Raw genomic sequence first — 21,974 nt, forward strand, 5'->3', positions numbered from 1 at the left:
TTTTTATACATATAAATATAAGTATAAAAATATGATTTTATTATTCTAATTAAATTAAATATATTTCTCTATAAAAAGGAATTTAAAATATTTATATATAACATTCAAAAAATTTTATTTTTAAAATAAGATAATATTAATCTTCTCCTCTCTCTCTTTTTCTAATACTTTCTTCTTTCTATAACTGCGATCGCAAAAAATACCCTAGGATTAAGTCATCGATGAACGTTGAATGACGAAATGGTGATCTCGCGAATTTTATCAAGGGACCGTAACGGACGAAAGAGATTGCTGCTCTCGGCTGGACGGGGACGAGCTGCAAATCGCATTAGAAGATTTCTGAGACGCGACGGATGCAATTACACGAAAGTTCATTTTATTCCTCCGTCTCCGTTGAGGGAGAGAATTGGCTTCCTGAGATAATCGAGGGAGAAGGAGGGAAGCTGGAGATTCCTCGCGAGGACACGGTTCGTCGATGAGGGCGAATCGCTTACGCAATCTGGGATTTAACAGGGGTGAGGGGGGACAGGGGGTAGGGGAGATGAAGGTGAGAAACTATGAAAAGTTATCACCTCTATCATTTCTGCATAATCGACATTCGCGACTCATCTCCAGCGTCGACAGTAAGATATCTTATATAATACTCAACTACCAGTACTATATTCAATTTGAACGTCGTATGCAGATAATTTTCTCTGCAAAACGTCGCAACTCTCGTCTCTAAAAATTAGTTGTCAAAATTTTCGCGTGTGCGAAAATTTGAAATGCGTAGAAATAAAAAAAAAATGAAAATATGTCATTTGAACATCAACCCTGAGGAGTCGCGCGAAAATTCCGCAGCATTCCTGGATGTGTCGGGGACAGGAGAGCGCGTGGATCCTCTCTCGCGAACTATCCAATCATCTAATTCCGCGATGCAATCGCGACGCATGCGCACCTCTCTGTTTCTCCCTACTCTCCTCTCTTCCTTCCTCCCTCTTCTCTGGAAGAACGCTTTGGAGTGACCAGACCTCGTTCCGGTTTCGGCTCAGTGTCTCGGCGCGTTTCGTATCGTGTACATTGCGTCCACCGCATCCTAGGAAAGCGCAGCGAGAGCAGGAAACATCGAGGATGGTCCCGGAGATGATTATTATCGTATGTCGAGAGTATGCGAAATTTTCCCGCGTCGAGACGCGATCTATTTCCTCATTTCGAGCCTTCCGCAAATTCAGTGAATTGTCTCTTTTTTTTCGAAAATGAATCGAGACGATCAAGTCGGCGGATGTCGAGTTTCTCTAATGATTGAACAAGTAAGTTGTTTCGAATTATTATCAACGCATAAATTATATTCGAAAGTCGCCATAAATTAATTTGCATTTTTATAAAAAGTATGATTATAAATAAAAAATATTAATGAAATTTTATTACAAAATGAAGAAAAAATGACTTGATATATTATAGAATTATCAACTTTTAATGTATTGCAAAGAAAAAAAATTAATCTTGAAATTTTGAATCTGTATGTAATGAATTAAAAAAAAGGATATTCTCATTTCGCATACTTTTCAAGAATATTTTATTAATAATCACATTTAAAAGCTATCTGATATTTACAACTTATTTGAAAAAAATTAATTATAAATTAACTCGAGCAAGAAAATCAGTCGCTCATATCGTGATAAATTGCTTATTGTAATATATCATATATGCGGATTGCATTTCTGATTCATGTAATTATAGCTATAAATCCAATTTGAGAGATTTACAATGTGGGATCGGCGAGAACCATCGTTTCTGAGCGATAACTTATCTATTCTAATGAGAATAATCCCGTGGTGCGGTTTGCGCAAGATTTCTCGAAGCGATAAAAGATGCGTCTCACGTTCGATTCATTGCGATTCACTCCTCTTTTAGCTGTTTGCAAATTATTATTTATTGCTCGCTCTTTGCAACGTGACCACGCGTGACGTCGCCGGTTTTGTACAAGTAGCAACTCGGCTCACATTTCACGGCCACCCTCGCTTAAATTCGATCACGGTGGCTCTTTAACGTCTCCAACCTCTCGGCTTGAACATGAGGCTGACAAATGCTGTCGTAAATACGAAACTCGAATATATTGGGTGGCGAAAATAATTTTGATATTAAGCAGAAAATTTCCAGCGGCAAAATTGCAATTTTCGATGAGTATTCTCGATGAAATTATTTAAGAATGATTTTGATTCTTCAAAACTAAGAAAAAATGTTTTAAAAGGAGCAATTTATTTACAAGAGACATCAAATTTATGCAATTTGTTAAGTGAAGATTATTGTTCGCTTAAGAAATTAAATATTTAATGTTGCATGCATTAAAAAGTCATAACAAAATTTAGGAAATTTGAAAGAGACAACTCTTCAAGATTCTGAAAGGATATTCCATTTAAAATTTAAATTGATATTAAAATCTCGATATTAAAAGTTTACAAATTAGATAAAAATAAAAAATTTATTTTATAAAGAATGAGAAAAGAACGAAAATGAAAATCTCACGAAAATCGATAAAGTTGAGAGTATGTGTATCGAATTAAATCAAGGTCGAAAGTTACATGCAGCCTGTATAGCGCAACAAATCACTTAAATATGTTGCAATCAAGAATGCATCATTTCGGGATGAGATCCATCATCAGCTTGTCAGTTGATAGATTCGAAAGCCGTTTCACGAGCAATTGCAAGTCTACGCTTGATCAAGGATTGAGAACTCTCGTGGGAAACGAGAGAGAGAGAGAGAGAGAGAGAGAAAGAGAAAGAGAGAGAGAGAATAATGTCCGGTAGTTCCGGAAACGTTTCGCGAAACATATTTCCCCGATTCCCCCAGTTCCTTTTTCTTCTCGAGTCTTTTTGTGGAAGTCAATGGTACCTACTTGACAGTGATTCTTTGTCGACGTCCTTTTGGACCTGCAGGATTACTTTCAGGAAGAAAGAGAAAATAAAGGAAAGGGAGCGAGATGAGCGAATCGTGTTGATAGGAAGTTGCGCCGGAATTTCCGGCGAAAATTCCGGCTATGAAATCAAATTCTCGCCAAAGATTTGCGACGATATCAAGAAAAGGCAAACAATTCTTGTCGAAATAGTTTTACTTATATCTCTATCAAAGCAGTCATAGAGTCATGTAAACGAAATCTCTCTCTTTGCGTACTTCTTTACGTTTAAATTTTTATCCAACAAAGAATTATGTATATAAACAGAAAAAAATTTTATTCTTAAAAAAATTTCGTATTCGAGCGATAAATCGATTGGCACGATTGTCTTCACGAAACCAACGTATTATCGCCGGACTTGGATTTCCGTTCCCAATGTTGACAAGTGTTTCTTATCGCACGAATTTTTCGCCTTATTTTCTTACACGTCGGTTGGCGAATGCAATCACGTGAGTAGTTCTTTTTGCAAATGGGATTTGCAGGAATATTGTTCTGCATCGCAGGAGACACCGCCAGGATTGTCTCTGCTGTTGCGGAGAGACAATATTTATACAAAAAACCTATAGCGTATACTATTTTACATAAAAATTACTATGAAATATTGCATTTATTTATTATATAATGATAATTATTATTATTACATATATATAATTATCGTGTTATTATAGAGTATAAAAATCATACAAAGATTACCATTTTCATGACTACAGTGTCATATATTAGCAGCAACATCATTAGCCGAGAATGGTAGAAGAAAATGAGAATTCTCGTTGACCTCATTCAGTAGCGAATTTCCCGCCTTATTTTCTCGAGTCAACGCGCGACTTGGCGCAAATATAATGGCGCCACGTTGTTAAACGCAACAATCGCAAACTACGCAGATATATTTCGTTTTACAGCGCTCAGAGATTATGTTGTCGTAATATTTACGGTCGCCATTATATGATTCGTTTTGTTTCCTTCTACTTCCGTTGCTGCTGGCGTCGAAGTGAGGACGAACGGAACCGCATTTTCCTTTGGAAGGTATCCCGAAGAAGAAGAAATCCTTCGGGAGTAATCTTTCGAGGTAATCCTCACTTTTGACGCGATACAAAGAGTAATTTGATAAGAAGAAAATTTCTTTCTTTTTTTTAAAGAAAATAATAAATAAATAATAAATAATAATAAATTATTTCGAAATTGTAGGAGCTCTCGAATTTCCCTCTTGCTTTTCAACATTTTTTCTTTACGATTTGAAGTCCCAGGATTTTGTCAATTACTTTGACTACAGATAAACGTGACAATTATCTCGATCGAAATGCAAAAGGCATATTAACGCAATTAACGTGCCATCAATACCGCGGATTCATAGCCGTTGCGTTTCGCTTTGTTCGTTCGTTTGCTAACCACTTATAGTATCGTGCGGCATATATTGTCCTATTACGAACGCATAAATTCCAATGTACGGCGGTTATGTCTGTCGGCGACGTATTTCACAACAGGGAGAGGTATTAATCTCGTGACTGCGAGTTTTGGGAATAAAAAAAAAATAGGAAGAAGCTATGCGCTAGAGTTTGCATCACATTTTTCTATGTGCATGTACATATACATATATATTCCTGTTTTTTCTCTTTATACACTGCCCGTCATTCGCAGAAATATGTATAATTAATTACGCATTAATTACTCGATATTCACGAATAAACAGATGGGAGATAATTCATTCTATTATAAATATATTCTATTGTAAATATATATCTCTTTCCGCCCTTTTTTCTTTTCAATTTTTATCCTTGTTAATGTATAAAAAAAATTGTAAATTTTTGATGGCTACTTAATAAGCAATCTTAATAAAGCAGTACCTCGTCATAGCTTTGCGGCGCGCAAACGTCGGCTGTTTGTGCGCGCAGGCATATTTGCAGAGATAGCGGTTATCTACGTCCAAATACGACTTCGTAATATCTTGTTCCTCTAGAGTGAAGAATAATTACGATCGATGCGCGAATTAACGGGGTTTGCGAATTTCGCAATCATTATATCTAAAGAAACTCGGGGGAATAAGAGATGGATGGCATTTAAATTTTCATATAAAATAACATAAATCCATTAGAAGAAAATATATGAAAATTTTATTAAAAATTCATATATTGTAAATATTAATATTTCATTTTTTATCGAGATTACTGCAGCTTTGTTTAAATTTAATTAACATATATATATTGCACGGTATTTTTTAAGGGAAATTTTTTATTAATCCATAAAAAAAGTCGTAAAATTGTATTTCAGTAAAAATTGATTCTCTTAATGTATTTATGCGCCAACCATACGCACTATGTGCAGTGTATATTAATCTTATATTTATCTTCCGATTATATTAATATCTTATATTTATCTTCCGATTATATCGAAATTCAACAAGCGGAGGGTAAAAATTTTGGTCGGCGAGCAGGAAATCAGATTCGCAAGTAGAAATTCCATTAAAACTCATATTTGTTTTCGGATATCGCTAACGAACGAATCCAGTTCTCTTCAGTTTAGTAATTCTACAAAGCAGACAGATAGCGAGAATGAGCTCTCGAGAATTATTGGAGAGAATGAGAAGGAGAGGATACTCTGTATTTCTGTTGCCCGTTGTTTATCATTTCAAGTGCAGCAAGTGCAAGGAGTAGATTTCCGTTACCGGGATGTTATTTTAGGACGAATCGGTGAATTTATGAAATTGCACATGAAATGTATGTTTGATGTAAAGTTAATGTTTCGACTAGTTTTCGAGGAAATTAAATGCACTAAATATTGGATGAATTTTATTAGAACAGTTATTAATTCTTTTGAGTTTGTTTGACAATAATTCAGTCAAACCGCTTAAAGATATCGAAATATTTCTTAAAACATTTTAATAAAAGTGTGTCTTTAAAATTTTTTTATAAAATAAAAATAATATAAAATTTAAATAATATAAAATAATATAAAATTTAAAAATAATATATATACACACAAAATTATACAAAGTTTTATATATTTTACATAACTGTTTAGATAGATATTTAGATATTATTATATAAGTGCAGAATATCGCGAAAGAGAGAGAGTTAATTTCAGAGATTCGTTACATGATACTCTTTAAGGATTCATTTATTCATCCCTCATCTTTCAGATATGCTGTCGCATCATCCTGGCATTTGTCCAGATCTGTTCGAGGTTCATTCTACAATCTCATTCTCGACATTGGTATTTTTTTCTCGCTTCGTTGCAAAAAAAACTCGTTTCGCAAACTCAAAGGAACGTGCAACTTCAGGGTTTCATTGCGGTTCTACATTATTGAGAATGAGATACTTGAAGTATCTACAAAGCATTTCTATTGGTATTGCACCTATAGGTTTTTATATAATGACGTTTTTTTTATAAATTAATTTTTTTAAGGAAAGTTTCTCTCTTTCTCTCTCTCTCTCTCTAATCGTTGAAATTAAATTTTGTATATATATTGGTGTGTTTGAAAAAATTAAGATTTATAAAAATTCTCGTAAAATATAGTCGACTTCAAAATAATTAAAAGATAAAATTCGATCGCGTATTATTTCTTATCTCTATATTTTTTTACATCTCTATATATTTTATATGTTTAGATATTTTTGTATCTATTTATGTTTTTAATGGATTACTTTTCAAAATAAATTAGTAACTTCAAAATTATTGACATCTCGCGCATTGACTGATAACTCCCTCTTTATTCTTATTTAATTCTTTTCGTTCGTGTGATACGTTTTTTCATCGAGTTTATTTGCTTTAAGTTTATTCAATCTCAATTTTTCAATCATGTTCTTGCGCAAAAGAAGAGACTTTTAATAATGCTATTGTTAAAATAAATTACAAATAAGCGGTGAGGAAATTGCAATAACTATCTGTAGACGTAAACAAATTAGAAATCGATTGCTTTGAGAGAAAATTACATGAGCGAGGCGTGCCAAATTACGACAAGCTGGTAAGTCGCTTTTAATCATTCACAGATTCTTACAATAATTCTATAAAGCAAAATTGACTTTGTAGAAATTAAGCGACATATATTATAAGTAGATATTATCGCTGTTTTAATTTATTGCAACTTATTACATGATATTAACTCGTTACTGATGATTTTATATATATGTATGATTTGATTTTCTGTTTATATTATATTCTTAGAAGCTTTAAATTTTAATATATATCGCTTTCAAAAATATTAGTTTAAAAATTTTCTAAATTTCGCTTAATATCAACGAAGTCAATTTTGTTTTATAAAATTATTTTAAAAATCCGAATGATTTAAAGCGACTCACCTGCTTGTGATTTTGTGTCGCCTCGCATGTAACTTTCTGTCGAAGCAATCGATTTCTAATTTATTTACGCCAACAGATAGTTGGAATTCCGCTTCTTAGATTTGCAATTTAAAAATTTTCAAATTTATAATTTCGAGATCGTTTTTCGAGTCATAAACGGTTTATCCGGCTATATGTTCGTGATATATCCACCAGGGAACTGCATGGTTAATTACACGTCGTTAACATTGTTAGTATTTTCAACGCGTAGGTATTTTTCCGCACGAAAATGGCGCGCTGGTAATTTTGTTCGCGTTGTGTTCGCGAGAAAAAAAGAATAGTTCAATATCTGCCGCCAGTTCTCTTTTTCTGCTCGCGATAGAACTTCGTTCAATCTTTTCGTGTACGCTCGTCTTTGAATCCGGAGTGAATTTTAAAGAATAATACAAGAAATTAGAAATCTTTTTAGAAAAAGAATCTTTTTGTTATATTATTATTTTAATCGAAGAACTAATAAGATTATAATAAAAATTGTTATGATTGTTTTCCAAAAAATTTTTTTCTTAAATTTGTCTTTAATGTTTTTAATGTTTTTATAAATGTTTAATATTTATAATTTCTTGCAACTTTGTACTTATGTATTTATTTTTATACTCATATGCATTTCGCGCACTTTATCATCGCTGGCTGCTTGTTAATTTATGACGTAAACATGCTCTTTAGGCTTGCCCGTGACTTTTTCGAGTTCTTTCGTTCGCAAAAAGCGAGTGCAAACATTAATGCGCTGCGCGTGTCAGCGACGTTTTCGCTTGCTGCGCAGTTAATTATTTTATTAAGGCAATTGTCAGAACTATTCGAAATAGGGCTGGTTTCCATTTCACGCCTCGTTCGTTGAGCCTGTGAAAGAGCATAGCAACGTGATCCGCATTAATACTCTTAGAATAGGAAACGCGTCATTACATATATATTTAGATATAGAAAAAAATTAGAAAATTTACGAAGTTATTAAAAGATTTAATTAAACATTTAACATTTATAACATAACTCTGTAAAATTTCCTAAAAAGATAAGATCACATTTTCATAATTTTCGAAATGAAGATATTTAAATAGTGATTTATTTTGAAATTTCATGTAAAGTTGAGAGAAAATTAGCGTATCTTTTGTAAACGTTTTTTATGGAAAAAAAATTAAAAAACTTGTTAAGGTAGCAAAAGAGCTCTTTGCGAATAAAATTCCAATTATAGTACAGAGTGATATAATGCAAAAATATGAAATTCCGTTACCGTTCTTGCAGAGAAAATCACGAAATCTACTAATGTTATGATATCACAGAACTATACAGAATGTATTTGAAATTCCTGTACTTTTTGCGAACGCATTCCTTCGCGTGTTACTTTGCGCGATTGCGGGATTAATATCAATTAACAAACAAACGGGGGGCTCGTTGTTGAGCACAGACGGATGCTGCGACGAGAATCGACGTCATTATGCAGTCGTTATCTCGGGGACGGCGGATGATAACTCGTGCGGAATGCATTTCGCGTGAGAAACCAGACGGCAAGACGTTAAACGGCGCTCTCGAGGCGCCGTCACGTGTAAGGGATGAGGGACGAAGGATGAGGAGATGTGCTTCGGGATTTACCGTCCTTCATCTCCGATTCCGAGGATTCTGTTTCGCGCGCGTCGCGCATATGTTCGCGATAAAAATCTTCGCGTAATGGATATCTCGATGCATCGTCGTATTGACAATTGCAATATTGCAATATTGACATGCTAGATGCATTCGAGAGAGTCCGGAGTAAAGCTGTCATTTTGCAAAATCCCTTTTAAATGTATGAAATTGCACATGTTTGCGAAAGAACATTTATTCGATATCTATTCGCGAAACAATTATTCTTCCCTGTTTACTTTGGATATTTCTTCTATTTGTCACTTATTACTTTGAAATTCGAATCTGAAAAATTTCTTACTGTTATTAATTAATTAATTAATTTTTAATTTACAGAATTTAATTATTTCTACCTCTGTAAACAACTTATGTTGGTTTTACTGAATACTTTTCTTTATTACTTACAATCTTAGAAATTATTGCTTTTTTTTTGTTAATAAATGTCAGATTTATACTTTTTATTCGTAAATGAGAGTATATGCTTTTGATTAGGATTAAATAATCCGTGAAGCCTATCGTGCGTCCTAAGATTCCTTCAGTGAACCCGACATCCACTCGTGTCCCGACATCCACTCGTGTGGTAAATGACGTGACACCACACGAACTATCGTGACATAATATTTCAGTGAAAGAGAGAAAGAGAAAAAAGGGATGAGGTGTCTCCTTGCGGTTGGACGACCTAATTACTTGAAAGCCTACGGGAAAGAGCACGCGCGAAGGATCGTCCGCCACTGGAGGCTTTCAATTTAATTTAGTCGTCGGTTATTGCGCGTCTTCAAGACACTCGGTTGCTGCGGCCACCCGTCTTCATCCCTTTTCTCTTCTCGCCCTCGCCCTGCAATCTTGTCGCATCCTTGTTGCACTCTTTGACCTTCTCCCGCGGCGCACGTGAATCCGCTTTCGACGATGACGACGTCGTTGCTCGTGTACCCATCAATTTGGGCGTCGCCCTTACACGCTTTCGAGCTTTCAGAGCTTAAAGCGAGAACCGTTCGTCCATTAAGCTTTACGCCGCTGCTCTTTGTGAGACTCTCGATTCAATTATGTATGTCGAATAGTGATACGTGTCGGTGTATAATAGCGTTTTCGCCTTCCCATGATGAAAAAGCTCGCGAGCCCATTTCAATTTGGGAACTTACCTTTGAACGAGATTTTTCAGACTTTGATTGAATTATTCGGCCATTTTCATAGAATGACGCGCGACATTAAATAAAGGTTAATTTTTTGCTTAATTCCTCTTTCATTTTATAAAGCTTCCTTTCGTTTACGTAAAAGGGTGCAAGGTTTTCAAAACTCGCTCATTATTCAATTGTAAAAGTTTAACTCAAGATTATTATTTTTTAAAAATAAATACGTCCTTTTTTTCGCAATTATTTCTGGAAAAAATGCATTTTAAGGAGATAAAAATTTTTTTCATATTTATGAAGAATTTGTAATAACCTTCTGCACATTTTTTTTCTCATTTCAATGTAATTTTAAATCTTTTTTTCGATCCGGATACTCTTGCAGAATCAATTATTAATTAATTATCTCTTTTCATTTATTGTTAATTGACTTAAAATTTATATACATATATAAAATTTCAAATACACCTGGAGATAAATTTAATGCTAATCATTTATTTATCGAATCGTCTCTCTCATATAAAATCCTCCTTGATATTCCCAGCCTGAAAACCGAAGAGACTTTATAAGAAGCACACGAGAAGGCTTCAAAAGTAGCTTAAATTTTTCAAGTTTTCAGTTATAGTAATATTTTCCTCTCTATCTTCCTTGCGAAGCAAATAAAAATATTAGTATTACTTCGCTGAAATAGTACGCTTTCGTTTCGAATTCGTCACTCCGAAGGAGCTAGCAGCTCGAAAGTTCGTCTTGTGATAGAGATGCTCTTGCTGCAGAATTATTGATGGCGACTGCTCCTATAAACCGCTTTTAAACTTTCGCGCATTGAGAATAAAATTGTCCGTTGGGAGAGGCGTTTCATCGCTGGTGCTGACACAGATCTTTCTACGAGGCTTTCAATTATTAACAATTCCGTTGCCGACACGCACGTTCTGGTAGCAATGAAAAACGATGGCTTTCGATTTTTCGATAGACTAGTAAGAAAAAACTATATTTTTAGTCACGCGAAACAACTGAAAAATACAGGAGGACATTTTTAATCATTGACAAGTGAATAGAAATTGATTGTCAAGTCAAATAATAGGAATATAATAGATCAATTTCACACACGGTATTTTTATTTGATTATATCTTATTTTACTGCAGTATGCGATCATCAAAAAAATAGTGTCTCCAATAAAAAATATATAGAACATTATTTTTTATTTGCACAAAATGGTGCAGGCACACGATATGACATTTTTGTTTTATCCGATGAGATATAAAGCTTTATAAGCGTTAGGGATTGTGGCTGCAAGCGCGGCGCAAAGCCCCGATAAAACATTTAATATTACAACAGGAGCGAGTCATATTTTTTCAGCGATGAACGTACATATATTCTGATAAAAAAATGAAAAAAATAATCGCGTCGTTTCATTACTATGTTACGCACCGAGTGGGACAAACTATTCGACGATTAACGCCATGAAATAACATCGAGTGTTACAAGATAGTCGTTTTTTTCTTTCCTTTTTTTCCTCTTGAAAAATAGAGCGAGAGAAAGTTCTCAGGAAATAGAAAATTATGAATTATTATTTTGATTAATCATCAATTTTTATCGATTTGATTTTTAATAGTGATTATTATCACTAGAGCATTTTGAAGTTTAAATTTTATATAATTAATCGAAATATTATGAAAATTAAAATTAATTAATTTATTAAATTAGAATTGTATTTATTTTAATTCAAATATCACGTGATTTTTGAAAAATAATTTCGAAGAGAATGTGTACTTGTGTGACATTACTTGCATGATATACTATGTAATACACTTTATATCTCCTCAAGTTTAGCCCCTAAACTTCTTGACGTGCTATCGATTGCACCGAACACAATTTCGACGTCCATCTAATGCCAAAGCTCGAGAGACAGATGACTCGCGTAACTGTGCGAAACGAGGAAAATTCAACGGCGACGGAATTCGGCTGGGTTTAATGAAAATGGATGGATGGCGTGATAAATTATCGCGAGGCCGGCATAGCGTCCGTTTTCGCTGAAGTTATCATTTTTTTTTCGCAGCACCCTATACGGAGTAAACGCTGATCTTATCTCGTCGCGCTTAATTCGTTTAACGACTCGAATCTCCTTACGAAGTTTACGAAGTTCGTCCGTTCGACGCGGGAGCGTTAAAAAAAGAAATTACAAACTCCCGTAAATAAATTGCCTCGAGCGCGTCGCGTCGGTTTATCCGATTTATGGTCGCCGTAACGCCCATTAAATACCGTTGATTATTCGCCCGCGTCCGGTACTCGGATACTTAATGTTTTCTATTTGTGAAACTTGGGCACAAATAAATTTCCTCCCCATTTTAGAAATTAATTAGAAAGTGATAGGAATCCATGCGTCAAAAAAAAGTTAATTTTGATTATAATAATATAAAATATATGATAAGACATATATGATAACATTTTTAATATAATCCACATATGAATCTCTTTATTTTTAAACAATTCTAAATTTATAAAAAAATTGGAAAGATGATTAGCAAGTATTGATAACAATGTTTAATACATAAAATTGGAAGAATCAATATGTACATGTATATTGATTCTTCCAATTTTATGTATTTATTCTTACATATTAAAAGATAAAATCATTGTTATCAACACTTGCCACTCATCTTTCCAATTTTGTTATAAATTTAGAGTTTTTTAAAAATATAAAGAAAGACTCGTATATGAATTATATTAAAATTGTCTATTATAATTTATCATACGTTATTATAATCAAAATTGTCTTTTTTGACGTTTTTTTATATGCTTTTAACTAATTTCTAAAATTCGAAAGTGTTTCGTCGTGTGCCAATTTTTCATAAATTGCACATCACATATGTTATCGCTGCTATGTAACGCGCGTTGTAAATATACACAATTTTCGCGGTGTATATTCTCTCTCGCCCTCTATTTTGTTTTTTTTCTCGTTTTTTTTAACAGGATTTATGTTCCTGCAAAGTCATCCGGGTGAGCATGATTTCAGAAGAAGACAATTTCCGGTTACAATAACGCGCCAAGCAGCCATCTACAGCCGACACGCGCGAAACGCAATACACGTCACTTGACAAAGAGCTTTCGCGGGGGCTTATAAGCGATTTGCTTGCGCATTGTGCATATATAAACATTAAACTCAGATTACATGGTCGGTTTCTCGCTACGGCGCCGCGATTCCGTCTCGTATTGCAATATCCGGATAACGATGTCTGATGCAGGATTGCAATTGTCCGTACAAATTCGTCGTGCAATTAATTCGCAATGGTCGCCGCGGCCATTAATAAATACAAATTATTCGACGATCGAAAAGCTACTGCCATTTTCACATTATTTGTCCCTGAATAAATAATTGTCGCTTGTAAATAATTGTTAGTAAAATGCACGCATCATAATATTTAATCTTCTAAAAGCTCTTTTCGCTATAAAAAGAAAAAATTGGCAAAAACAATGATAAAAAATAGAATTTTAATATACATTCTAGAATAAAATACATGCATTGCGTGCTTCTATTATATTAATTCATTTTGTTATCATTAAAAAATCATACATACAAGTAATCTGATTTATCAGAATAGTTGGTATACACATATACAGGGTGATCCAGAACAAACGTTTGTCTTTAAAAAAATAAATTGTCGAGTCTATTCTAAGACGATTTTCCCTTTACCAAAATTGTCTACGAGGCTTAGTTTTTAAATTATTAAATAAAATAGTTTGCGAATTACGGAACGAATACAAGAGGTAGACAGGGACGGCGCAACTCACCGTCCGATACAGGCGATCATGTGGGGCGCTCGACGCGATCAGCTGATTGCTGCACACGATGAGTGTAACAATCAGTGTGTGTGTGTGTGTGTGTGTGTGTGTGTGTGGTGTATTTATGCACGCGTATCCACACATGCACCGTACTCTCTCTCTTTCTCTCTCTCTTTCTCTCTCACTCACTCACTCACTCACTTATTCTTACCTTAATAATGAGATTCTTCATACTGCTGATAAATAGCAGTGCCCAGTGTGTTGCACGATAATAATCGTCGTCGACGAGACGTCGTTTCTTCAACACGCAGTCTGACACATCGTCAAATAAGCGAAGTTTTTTCTTTCATCACTTTCGACACTTACAAATAGACTCGACAATTTATTTTTTTAAAGACAAACGTTTGTTCTGGATCACCCTGTATATATAAATGAAGAAAAATATAAATGCAACATATACATTTTTAAAATATTTATAAAAAATATGAATCATAGAATAATACTCATACTTTTTGCCAATAAAAAAAAACGACGAGAGATTGATTGACTCGGTGGCACACGAGAGAAAATCAGCTGAAAGTAATCGCGATTAAAAGAATATTTTTACATGTGTAAAATTATTTATATAAAAGTATTGTAAAAATACTCTTGTATTATATATAATAATACAATAATAATTGAATTTTATATAAATAGCGCACAAGAAAAAAAGCAATTTTTCCAGGAAAATTATTTCCATGCAGAAAATTCACGGTGCACGGAACATTTTAAAGAGAGAAAATCGTGCTTCCCTTTTTTTCGACAATTTTTGCCGATTCTTTTGTTTTCTTCTAATTTCTTTCAAAGCACGTTTAGTCGAGACGACAATCTCTCCTTCTTTTTCGATTCCGCATTTCTCGTGATAGTATTCCAAGGCTGTTGGCGTGCCCTTTAACGGGCATTACATTAATTACGAAGCCGCCGCGACGGCGGTCATTAAACTCTTCTACATCGATGCCGTTTCCTTTCGCCTGACTAATGCCGTTCTTTTTGCCCTTTTCGACTTTTGGCTGTTGATCTTCGAATATCACTGATGATTTGTCTGCAATTCCACGATTTTCTTAAAGAACGTATAGACATTCTTAAAATCGAGTCGACTTACAATCAGTCAATAAATTTGGACAAGTAAGAAATTGTTGGAAATTTGAAGTTATAATAATCGATTTTTTTTCACTAACACTTTGATCATTTCAATATTACCACAACAAAATAAATCCTTAATTTATTATTTCGTCATATTTTGGCAAAAATCACTACTTGACTACTTGAAGCAGATTTGGCCCGATCTGTATCGATTGTAATTCAAAATATCGCAATTCATAACAAAGACATATTTGGCACCATGTATACCTGATGAGATGCTGTTTTTTTATGCTAGTATGGATGTGACATTTCGCCAGGAATAATGGCGGATGATGTATGTAACTTCTGTAGCTGCCAAGTTCTTTTTTATCGTAAATGTGACTCATTAACGTTAAAGCGACGTTTTTGTGACAATTTATTCAGCCGTAATTAGTTTGATGATTCTCCTTCGTGTACTGTAAGCGAATCAGTCTTTCTCTTTTTATTAGTCTTATCTTTTTTATAGGCGATTTTAAAAGATATGATATAATATAATTCTATATACACACACATGATTTCTACTTTAAAATATTTTAAAAATATGTTAAATTTATATTTTTGCCTTCATTTATACATATAAGTACTAACTATTCCAATAAATCGGATTATTTGTGATTTTTTAATGAAAGCAACATGAATAATTAATAACAGGAAAATGAAATGAATGAACACATTTTGCAATGGTTATATTTACATTTATATTTCATTTAATGTCGAAGCGTTGTGTCAATTTATTCCGTGAGTAATATACATATATACATTCTTTTTATTTAAATAATAATAATTTTTGTTAATATTTTACAAAAAAATGATAAATGTATAAAACTCTGTGGCTATATTTACTTATTTAACATTGCATTAAAATATATCATGTATGTAAATAATTTACGCAATTTTTACTTCAATAATAACACACAATATTTTTACAATTAATATTTTTAAAATTCAATTGATATAAATTTTTGGTCGCATTTATCTTAATTATTTTAATTTTGTCTGTTTCTTATTGAAATTAAATAATGTTGGAAAGCGCGATAAAAAGAATTGTTTCTCTTTGTAGTGATTTTTTGTGTATTTATATTTTACTATACGCGACCCATTTTTTTAGAAAACCGCATTTTTTTAAACTTCTATGCAGCAGATGATAAACAAGTGGCAGAAGCGTAAACGCATTTAGCGTGATGCCGAGGCGCGAGCGCGGGTGATAGTTCGTAAATCACGTCGACGGCACAAGCATAATGACGCATAAACGCGATATTGCGATGTCAAAACGCGAGGTTCTAACGCAACGTTATTCAATTTTGTCGCATGCATAATGCATGCAAACGCGGGCGGCGGCGCGCGCGGATACATAAAATGCGCGCGAAGCATAAAGTCCCTCGGCTCTTCTTTTTTTTTCGCTCGGTCGGAAGCGCGCGAAAAATCGCGGATATTTGCGCGAGAGCTCGATAGCCCCTCGAGAAAGGGGGAAGAAACCCTTAGCCCTTTAGCGTATGCGATTCGCTGACGCGGTGTCACATTTCGTCTCTTCGGCAAAAACCATTTCGATCCATGGGAGCGCTTTTCACATTTGAAGAACATCAGAAGGGACGAAACGGAAAGGGGTGAGAACCCGCAGTCATATCCAAAGACACGAAAACCGACACCTCGCCGGGGAACTTGAAGGGCTTTCGCGATCATACGGGTTTCTCGTACATGAGCTTCGATGCTCGTACGTAACATTAGCTGACGATGAGTACGTGCAGCTGTCGAATCCTTTAATTCTAAATTCAAGTATTCTTGTTAATAGTATTTTTCTCAAATTGTGCTTTTAAACTGTTAAAGAATAAAGTGTTTAAAAAAATTAATTATTAATTACATTTGTTTAATAATTAATTAAATTTGATTTTTTAATGTTAATATGTATAAAAGGTATTTTCTTCAACTATAATTATAAATAAAACATTTTTTATGTGTGTGCATGAATCACAGAAATGCAATTCTCTTCAACACATTAATTCTTGCTATTATGGAAGCGTATTTTAGGAAATTTTTAATTTAACGCTTCCTAAGATATTGAATTTTGTAATTGAAAAATTATGACAGACGACTACTTGTAGTTTTTAGATTCACAACGAAATATGTGTCCATTTTCCGAGACATTCTATGTATTTTCAGCGCAAGTGTCACGGATTCCCAGATATGGTACTCGTGACATTTCATTCTCATCCAATTAACGATCCACCGAGAATAACGAGGAGCTCATCTCGAGGTTGGCAGCGGAATAAAGTGCGAGAAAATACGCGGTTGTCGGCGACAAACAAGATGAATATCGCGAATTTGCGACAAAAGCCGTGGAAATATTTTACTACTAGATATTCCTTTGTACGCATAATCTCGTCTATTTGACCCGCCGGCCTTCTTTTTTCATGCGAGTAACTCTTGTAACTTAGCGATTTAGTAAACGACGTCACTTTGTAACACGATGTCACCTTGAACTCCGAGCGTTTAAATTAGCATGCCTAAAGGACGAGAGCAGATATGAATCGACCTCTTTTACCAGATCTTCTGCGCATTATTATACGCTTCTTCGCCGCTAATGTTCGCCCTCCTTATCGGCTCTGCGCAGATTTTTCTAATCGACTCGGAAAACAGATACGGGATAAGCTCTACGAGATAAATTTCCCTTGTAATGTTAAAATAAATTTTTCACGGGGTTGAAATTTTCTTTTAAAGTAAATCTTGCATGTGTAGTTTTTCAAAATTATAACGTAAATTTTGAAATATAAAAAAAATGACGAGCAACAGTATTTTCAGACTACGATTATGTTTTGCCGAGAAGTGATTATAATTATTTAGAAACATTAATACTTTAATTTATACTGATTTTAATTTATACGATAGGCCTCAATAATTGATTTTGGATATTTCGAATCTCTCGTAGCTCATTTTCGTACCTTCTATCCTCCTTTAATTGATTATGGCGAATATTATCAGCGAGCGCCAGCCACTGCGTTTAAGTCGATTCTCCGGAATCTCTAGAATATCCGAATTGGTCGGCGACTAATTATCGAGGAAAATAATGCAGCCGATAAGTCTCGTTCATCCTTAAATCCCATGAAACTCTTCCTTTCCGTCTCTTTCTCTCTCTCGATAATCCTTCCATCTTACCATCATTGTCTTTGCAATTTCATCCAATTTATCGGCTGTGAGACGTTCAATCACTTTCGCCTTGAAGTCTCATCTTTTTCTTTCTTGGTCTTGGACAAGAATTAAATGTTCTCAACATAAGAAAAAAAATAATAGATAGCTTCGGATACTTTTTGCCTTAAAAATAAATTATTCGAAAATAATTCAAGTATGATTAAAGTTCCATTCATTTTTTAAATTTAATCTATTTAATTTATACTAATTAATTCAAGCATGTATTATATATTAGTCTGCCCAAAATTATAAAAATCTTATTCTAAAAAAAAACAGCAGAAATATATACAGGGTGATCCAGAACAAACGTTTGTCTTTAAAAAAATAAATTGTCGAGTCTATTCTAAGACGATTTTCCCTTTACCAAAATTGTCTACGAGGCTTAGTTTTTAAATTATTAAATAAAATAGTTTGCGAATTACGGAACGAGTACAAGAGGTAGACAGGGACGGCGCAACTCACCGTCCGATACAGGCGATCATGTGGGGCGCTCGACGCGATCAGCTGATTGCTGCACACGATAAGTGTAACAATCAGTGTGTGTGTGTGTGTGTGTGTGTGTGTGTGTGGTGTATTTATGCACGCGTATCCACACATGCACCGTACTCTCTCTCTTTCTCTCTCTCTCTCTCTCCCTCTTTCTCTCTCACTCACTCACTCACTCACTTATTCTTACCTTAATAATGAGATTCTTCATACTGCTGATAAATAGCAGTGCCCAGTGTGTTGCACGATAATAATCGTCGTCGACGAGACGTCGTTTCTTCAACACGCAGTCTGACACATCGTCAAATAAGCGAAGTTTTTTCTTTCATCACTTTCGACACTTACAAATTTACTCGCGCACTTAATCACTCACGATTGATAAAAGGAGGAATTACCAACGGTTACGGTACGAATTTAATAAACGGTTAACGCATTTAATTATTAATTACACACTCGATTAAAGAAACCCGTTAACAGAACGCGATACTCGATGCAAAGCGCGCGACGCGACGACCGACGACAAGCAGGTCAGATTAGTACTAGCGCCTTTAGCGCTGCCAAACATAAACGTGTAGCATTACGCGCTAGTACTAACCTGACCTGCTTGTCGTCGGTCGTCGCGTCGCGCGCTTTGCATCGAGTATCGCGTTCTGTTAACGCGTTTCTTTAATCGAGTGTGTAATTAATAATTAAATGCGTTAACCGTTTATTAAATTCGTACCGTAACCGTTGGTAAATTCCTCCTTTTATCTATCGTGAGTGATTAAGTGCGCGAGTAAATTTGTAAGTGTCGAAAGTGATGAAAGAAAAAACTTCGCTTATTTGACGATGTGTCAGACTGCGTGTTGAAGAAACGACGTCTCGTCGACGACGATTATTATCGTGCAACACACTGGGCACTGCTATTTATCAGCAGTATGAAGAATCTCATTATTAAGGTAAGAATAAGTGAGTGAGTGAGTGAGTGAGAGAGAAAGAGAGAGAGAAAGAGAGAGAGTACGGTGCATGTGTGGATACGCGTGCATAAATACACCACACACACACACACACACACACACTGATTGTTACACTCATCGTGTGCAGCAATCAGCTGATCGCGTCGAGCGCCCCACATGATCGCCTGTATCGGACGGTGAGTTGCGCCGTCCCTGTCTACCTCTTGTACTCGTTCCGTAATTCGCAAACTATTTTATTTAATAATTTAAAAACTAAGCCTCGTAGACAATTTTGGTAAAGGGAAAATCGTCTTAGAATAGACTCGACAATTTATTTTTTTAAAGACAAACGTTTGTTCTGGATCACCCTGTATACATATATAAATTATCTTGTAATAATATTTTTCAATATATATCTGCTGAAGATAAATTTTTATCAATTTGAAATAATTCAAAGATTTGAGAAAGACAAAGATAAGATTTGATCTTGATAAAAATTGGGGTTTGCTGAGAAACTGGCTAGCGGTTTTCTAACCGAAATCGAAAATTCACGTTAAGATTGTCTCGAGAACAACCTTATACTTTGTCGCGTTCAAAAGTTTCATCTTCTTCGAGAAGATAACGGTGGATGCTATTTTCTCGAAAGGGCGCCACTACTCTTGTGTTCCTATTCCGAGCTATCCGATTATCAGGCGCGACCCGATGCAGCCCGAAACTCGGCTTTCAAGTAATCCACATATTCAGGAGATCACCGTAAGGCCAATTTGTGGGAATTTGCATGAAATTCTCTCTCGTTCGGCGTCTTCCGAAAATTCCTAATTCCCACGAGGATTTCATACTTTAAGCCTCTTAATCAGCATCTTAAATGCGCCACAATTCGCGAGAACAAAGCACGATACAATAAGCTTCATGTTGTCTCTTTTATAAGTCAAAATATTTTTTGTTATGTTTTATTATAGAAAATATTTTTTTAAATGAATTAATATCGTAGAAAAGTAAATTAGAAAAATATCCTACATTTAAAAATTTTATTTTAATTATCTAATAATCTTTTTCTGGATTAAATAATTATCTAGACTAAATATTGGTGAGATAAATATTTAAGATTATTTATCGTGATGCGAAAGAATTGAAAATCTGAATATATTCTAAATCATGTATTATTTTCTACTCACAAAATCATGCCGTGATATTCGTTTATTTTACAATCAATTCTTATTATGCTTTTTCTAAATTTAATTCTTTTAATTTCTTAAAACTATATAGATTATTAGAAAAGAGTTAATTTATATTTATAAGATCAATTTAGTTACAAGAAAAATAATGAAAAAATTAGATATATTTTTCTTCTTGCCTCTATAATTTTAGATTTCTGATTCGAAATGTCTCAAATATCGTGTACAATCGTTAAAACGGTACTATTTGATTAGAATCGAAACATGAGGAGGATGACGCGCGATTCGTAATGACGTCGCCTTCTCCGTTTGCGATATTGAAAACCGCTGTTGATATATAATCCTGGAGCTAGAGGAGCATTCCTGTCATGCGCCACGGCGATGAGATGAGGAAATAAGAGTCTGCGAAACCCGAAGAGAACATTGTACGTGACGAAGATGTGGAGCAGGAGCGAATGGCGATCGCGCGGACTCACTCAACCTGGGTGTGATGCTTGCCTATTTATCAGGCCCTAGTGGTCATCACAACCTTTTTGAGTGAGCGAGCGAGATAGTCGCACCAATCATCCATCAACGAAGACGAAGAAGATAAATTCCAGATTCGAGGATTTACGTTTCCGTCATATAATATTTAATTATGACCCAACAGCAAGAAAATAAATTAATTTAGCAGTATATTTTAGATAAAGCAAGTCTATCTAGAATCACGTCGAATATTTCCATTTGAAAATATTTTATTATAATTTTACTATAGATGTATTTTTCGAATCTTATCAAGATAATGAACAGATACAGAATATTCAAATTAGACGTCGATTGTCGGAGAATTAGATTCGTTTGACCGGTAAAATATTTCTCGGTGAACCTGGAGCACTCTTGTGTCATTCAAATTGTCGGAGGAGATAAGATCGCTGGATTGGCCGGGTCACGTATAAGGTAGACGTAAAATTTTTCCAAGCGTCACGTTTTACGTCAATAGAGAGTCGCTTATCTCGATCGTTCCCGGCTCTCGTTAGTCGGGCTGATTAATTCCGGCGCTGAGAAAGGAACTTGAAGATATTGAAATATTTAAATCGCGTCCACACAGATTACGATCGTCGGCGAAGAGCGGTCACGTTCCGTAATAAGACGTGTGTATAGAGGTAAAAGAGGCAGCATTCTGTGTATGTGTGAGTAAAAGGTTCATGGAATTGCCGCCATTCCTCGGCGGTTTTTACGGAATTCGATACTGACTTCCGGCGCGTACTAGTGTCG

General features: G+C 34.7%; 1 protein-coding gene and 1 long non-coding RNA gene across 3 annotated transcripts in view; both read left to right on the top strand.

Annotated features, from left to right (window-relative positions):
- Mmp2 (Matrix metalloproteinase 2) overlaps positions 1–21,974 on the top strand; it is a 171,008-nt gene that overhangs the window by 87,051 nt on the left and 61,983 nt on the right. The gene's annotated exons all lie outside the window — the stretch shown is intronic.
- Positions 862–17,854, top strand: LOC145959237 (uncharacterized). The gene is made up of 2 exons (XR_014434951.1): positions 862–1,289; positions 17,099–17,854. It is a non-coding gene; the product is annotated as an uncharacterized LOC145959237 (long non-coding RNA).

The sequence above is a fragment of the Camponotus vicinus genome, unplaced genomic scaffold, assembly GCF_025532165.1.
Source record: "Camponotus vicinus isolate PSW18456_S1 unplaced genomic scaffold, iyCamVici1.0 SCAF_1, whole genome shotgun sequence".
Lineage (NCBI taxonomy): Eukaryota > Metazoa > Arthropoda > Insecta > Hymenoptera > Formicidae > Camponotus > Camponotus vicinus.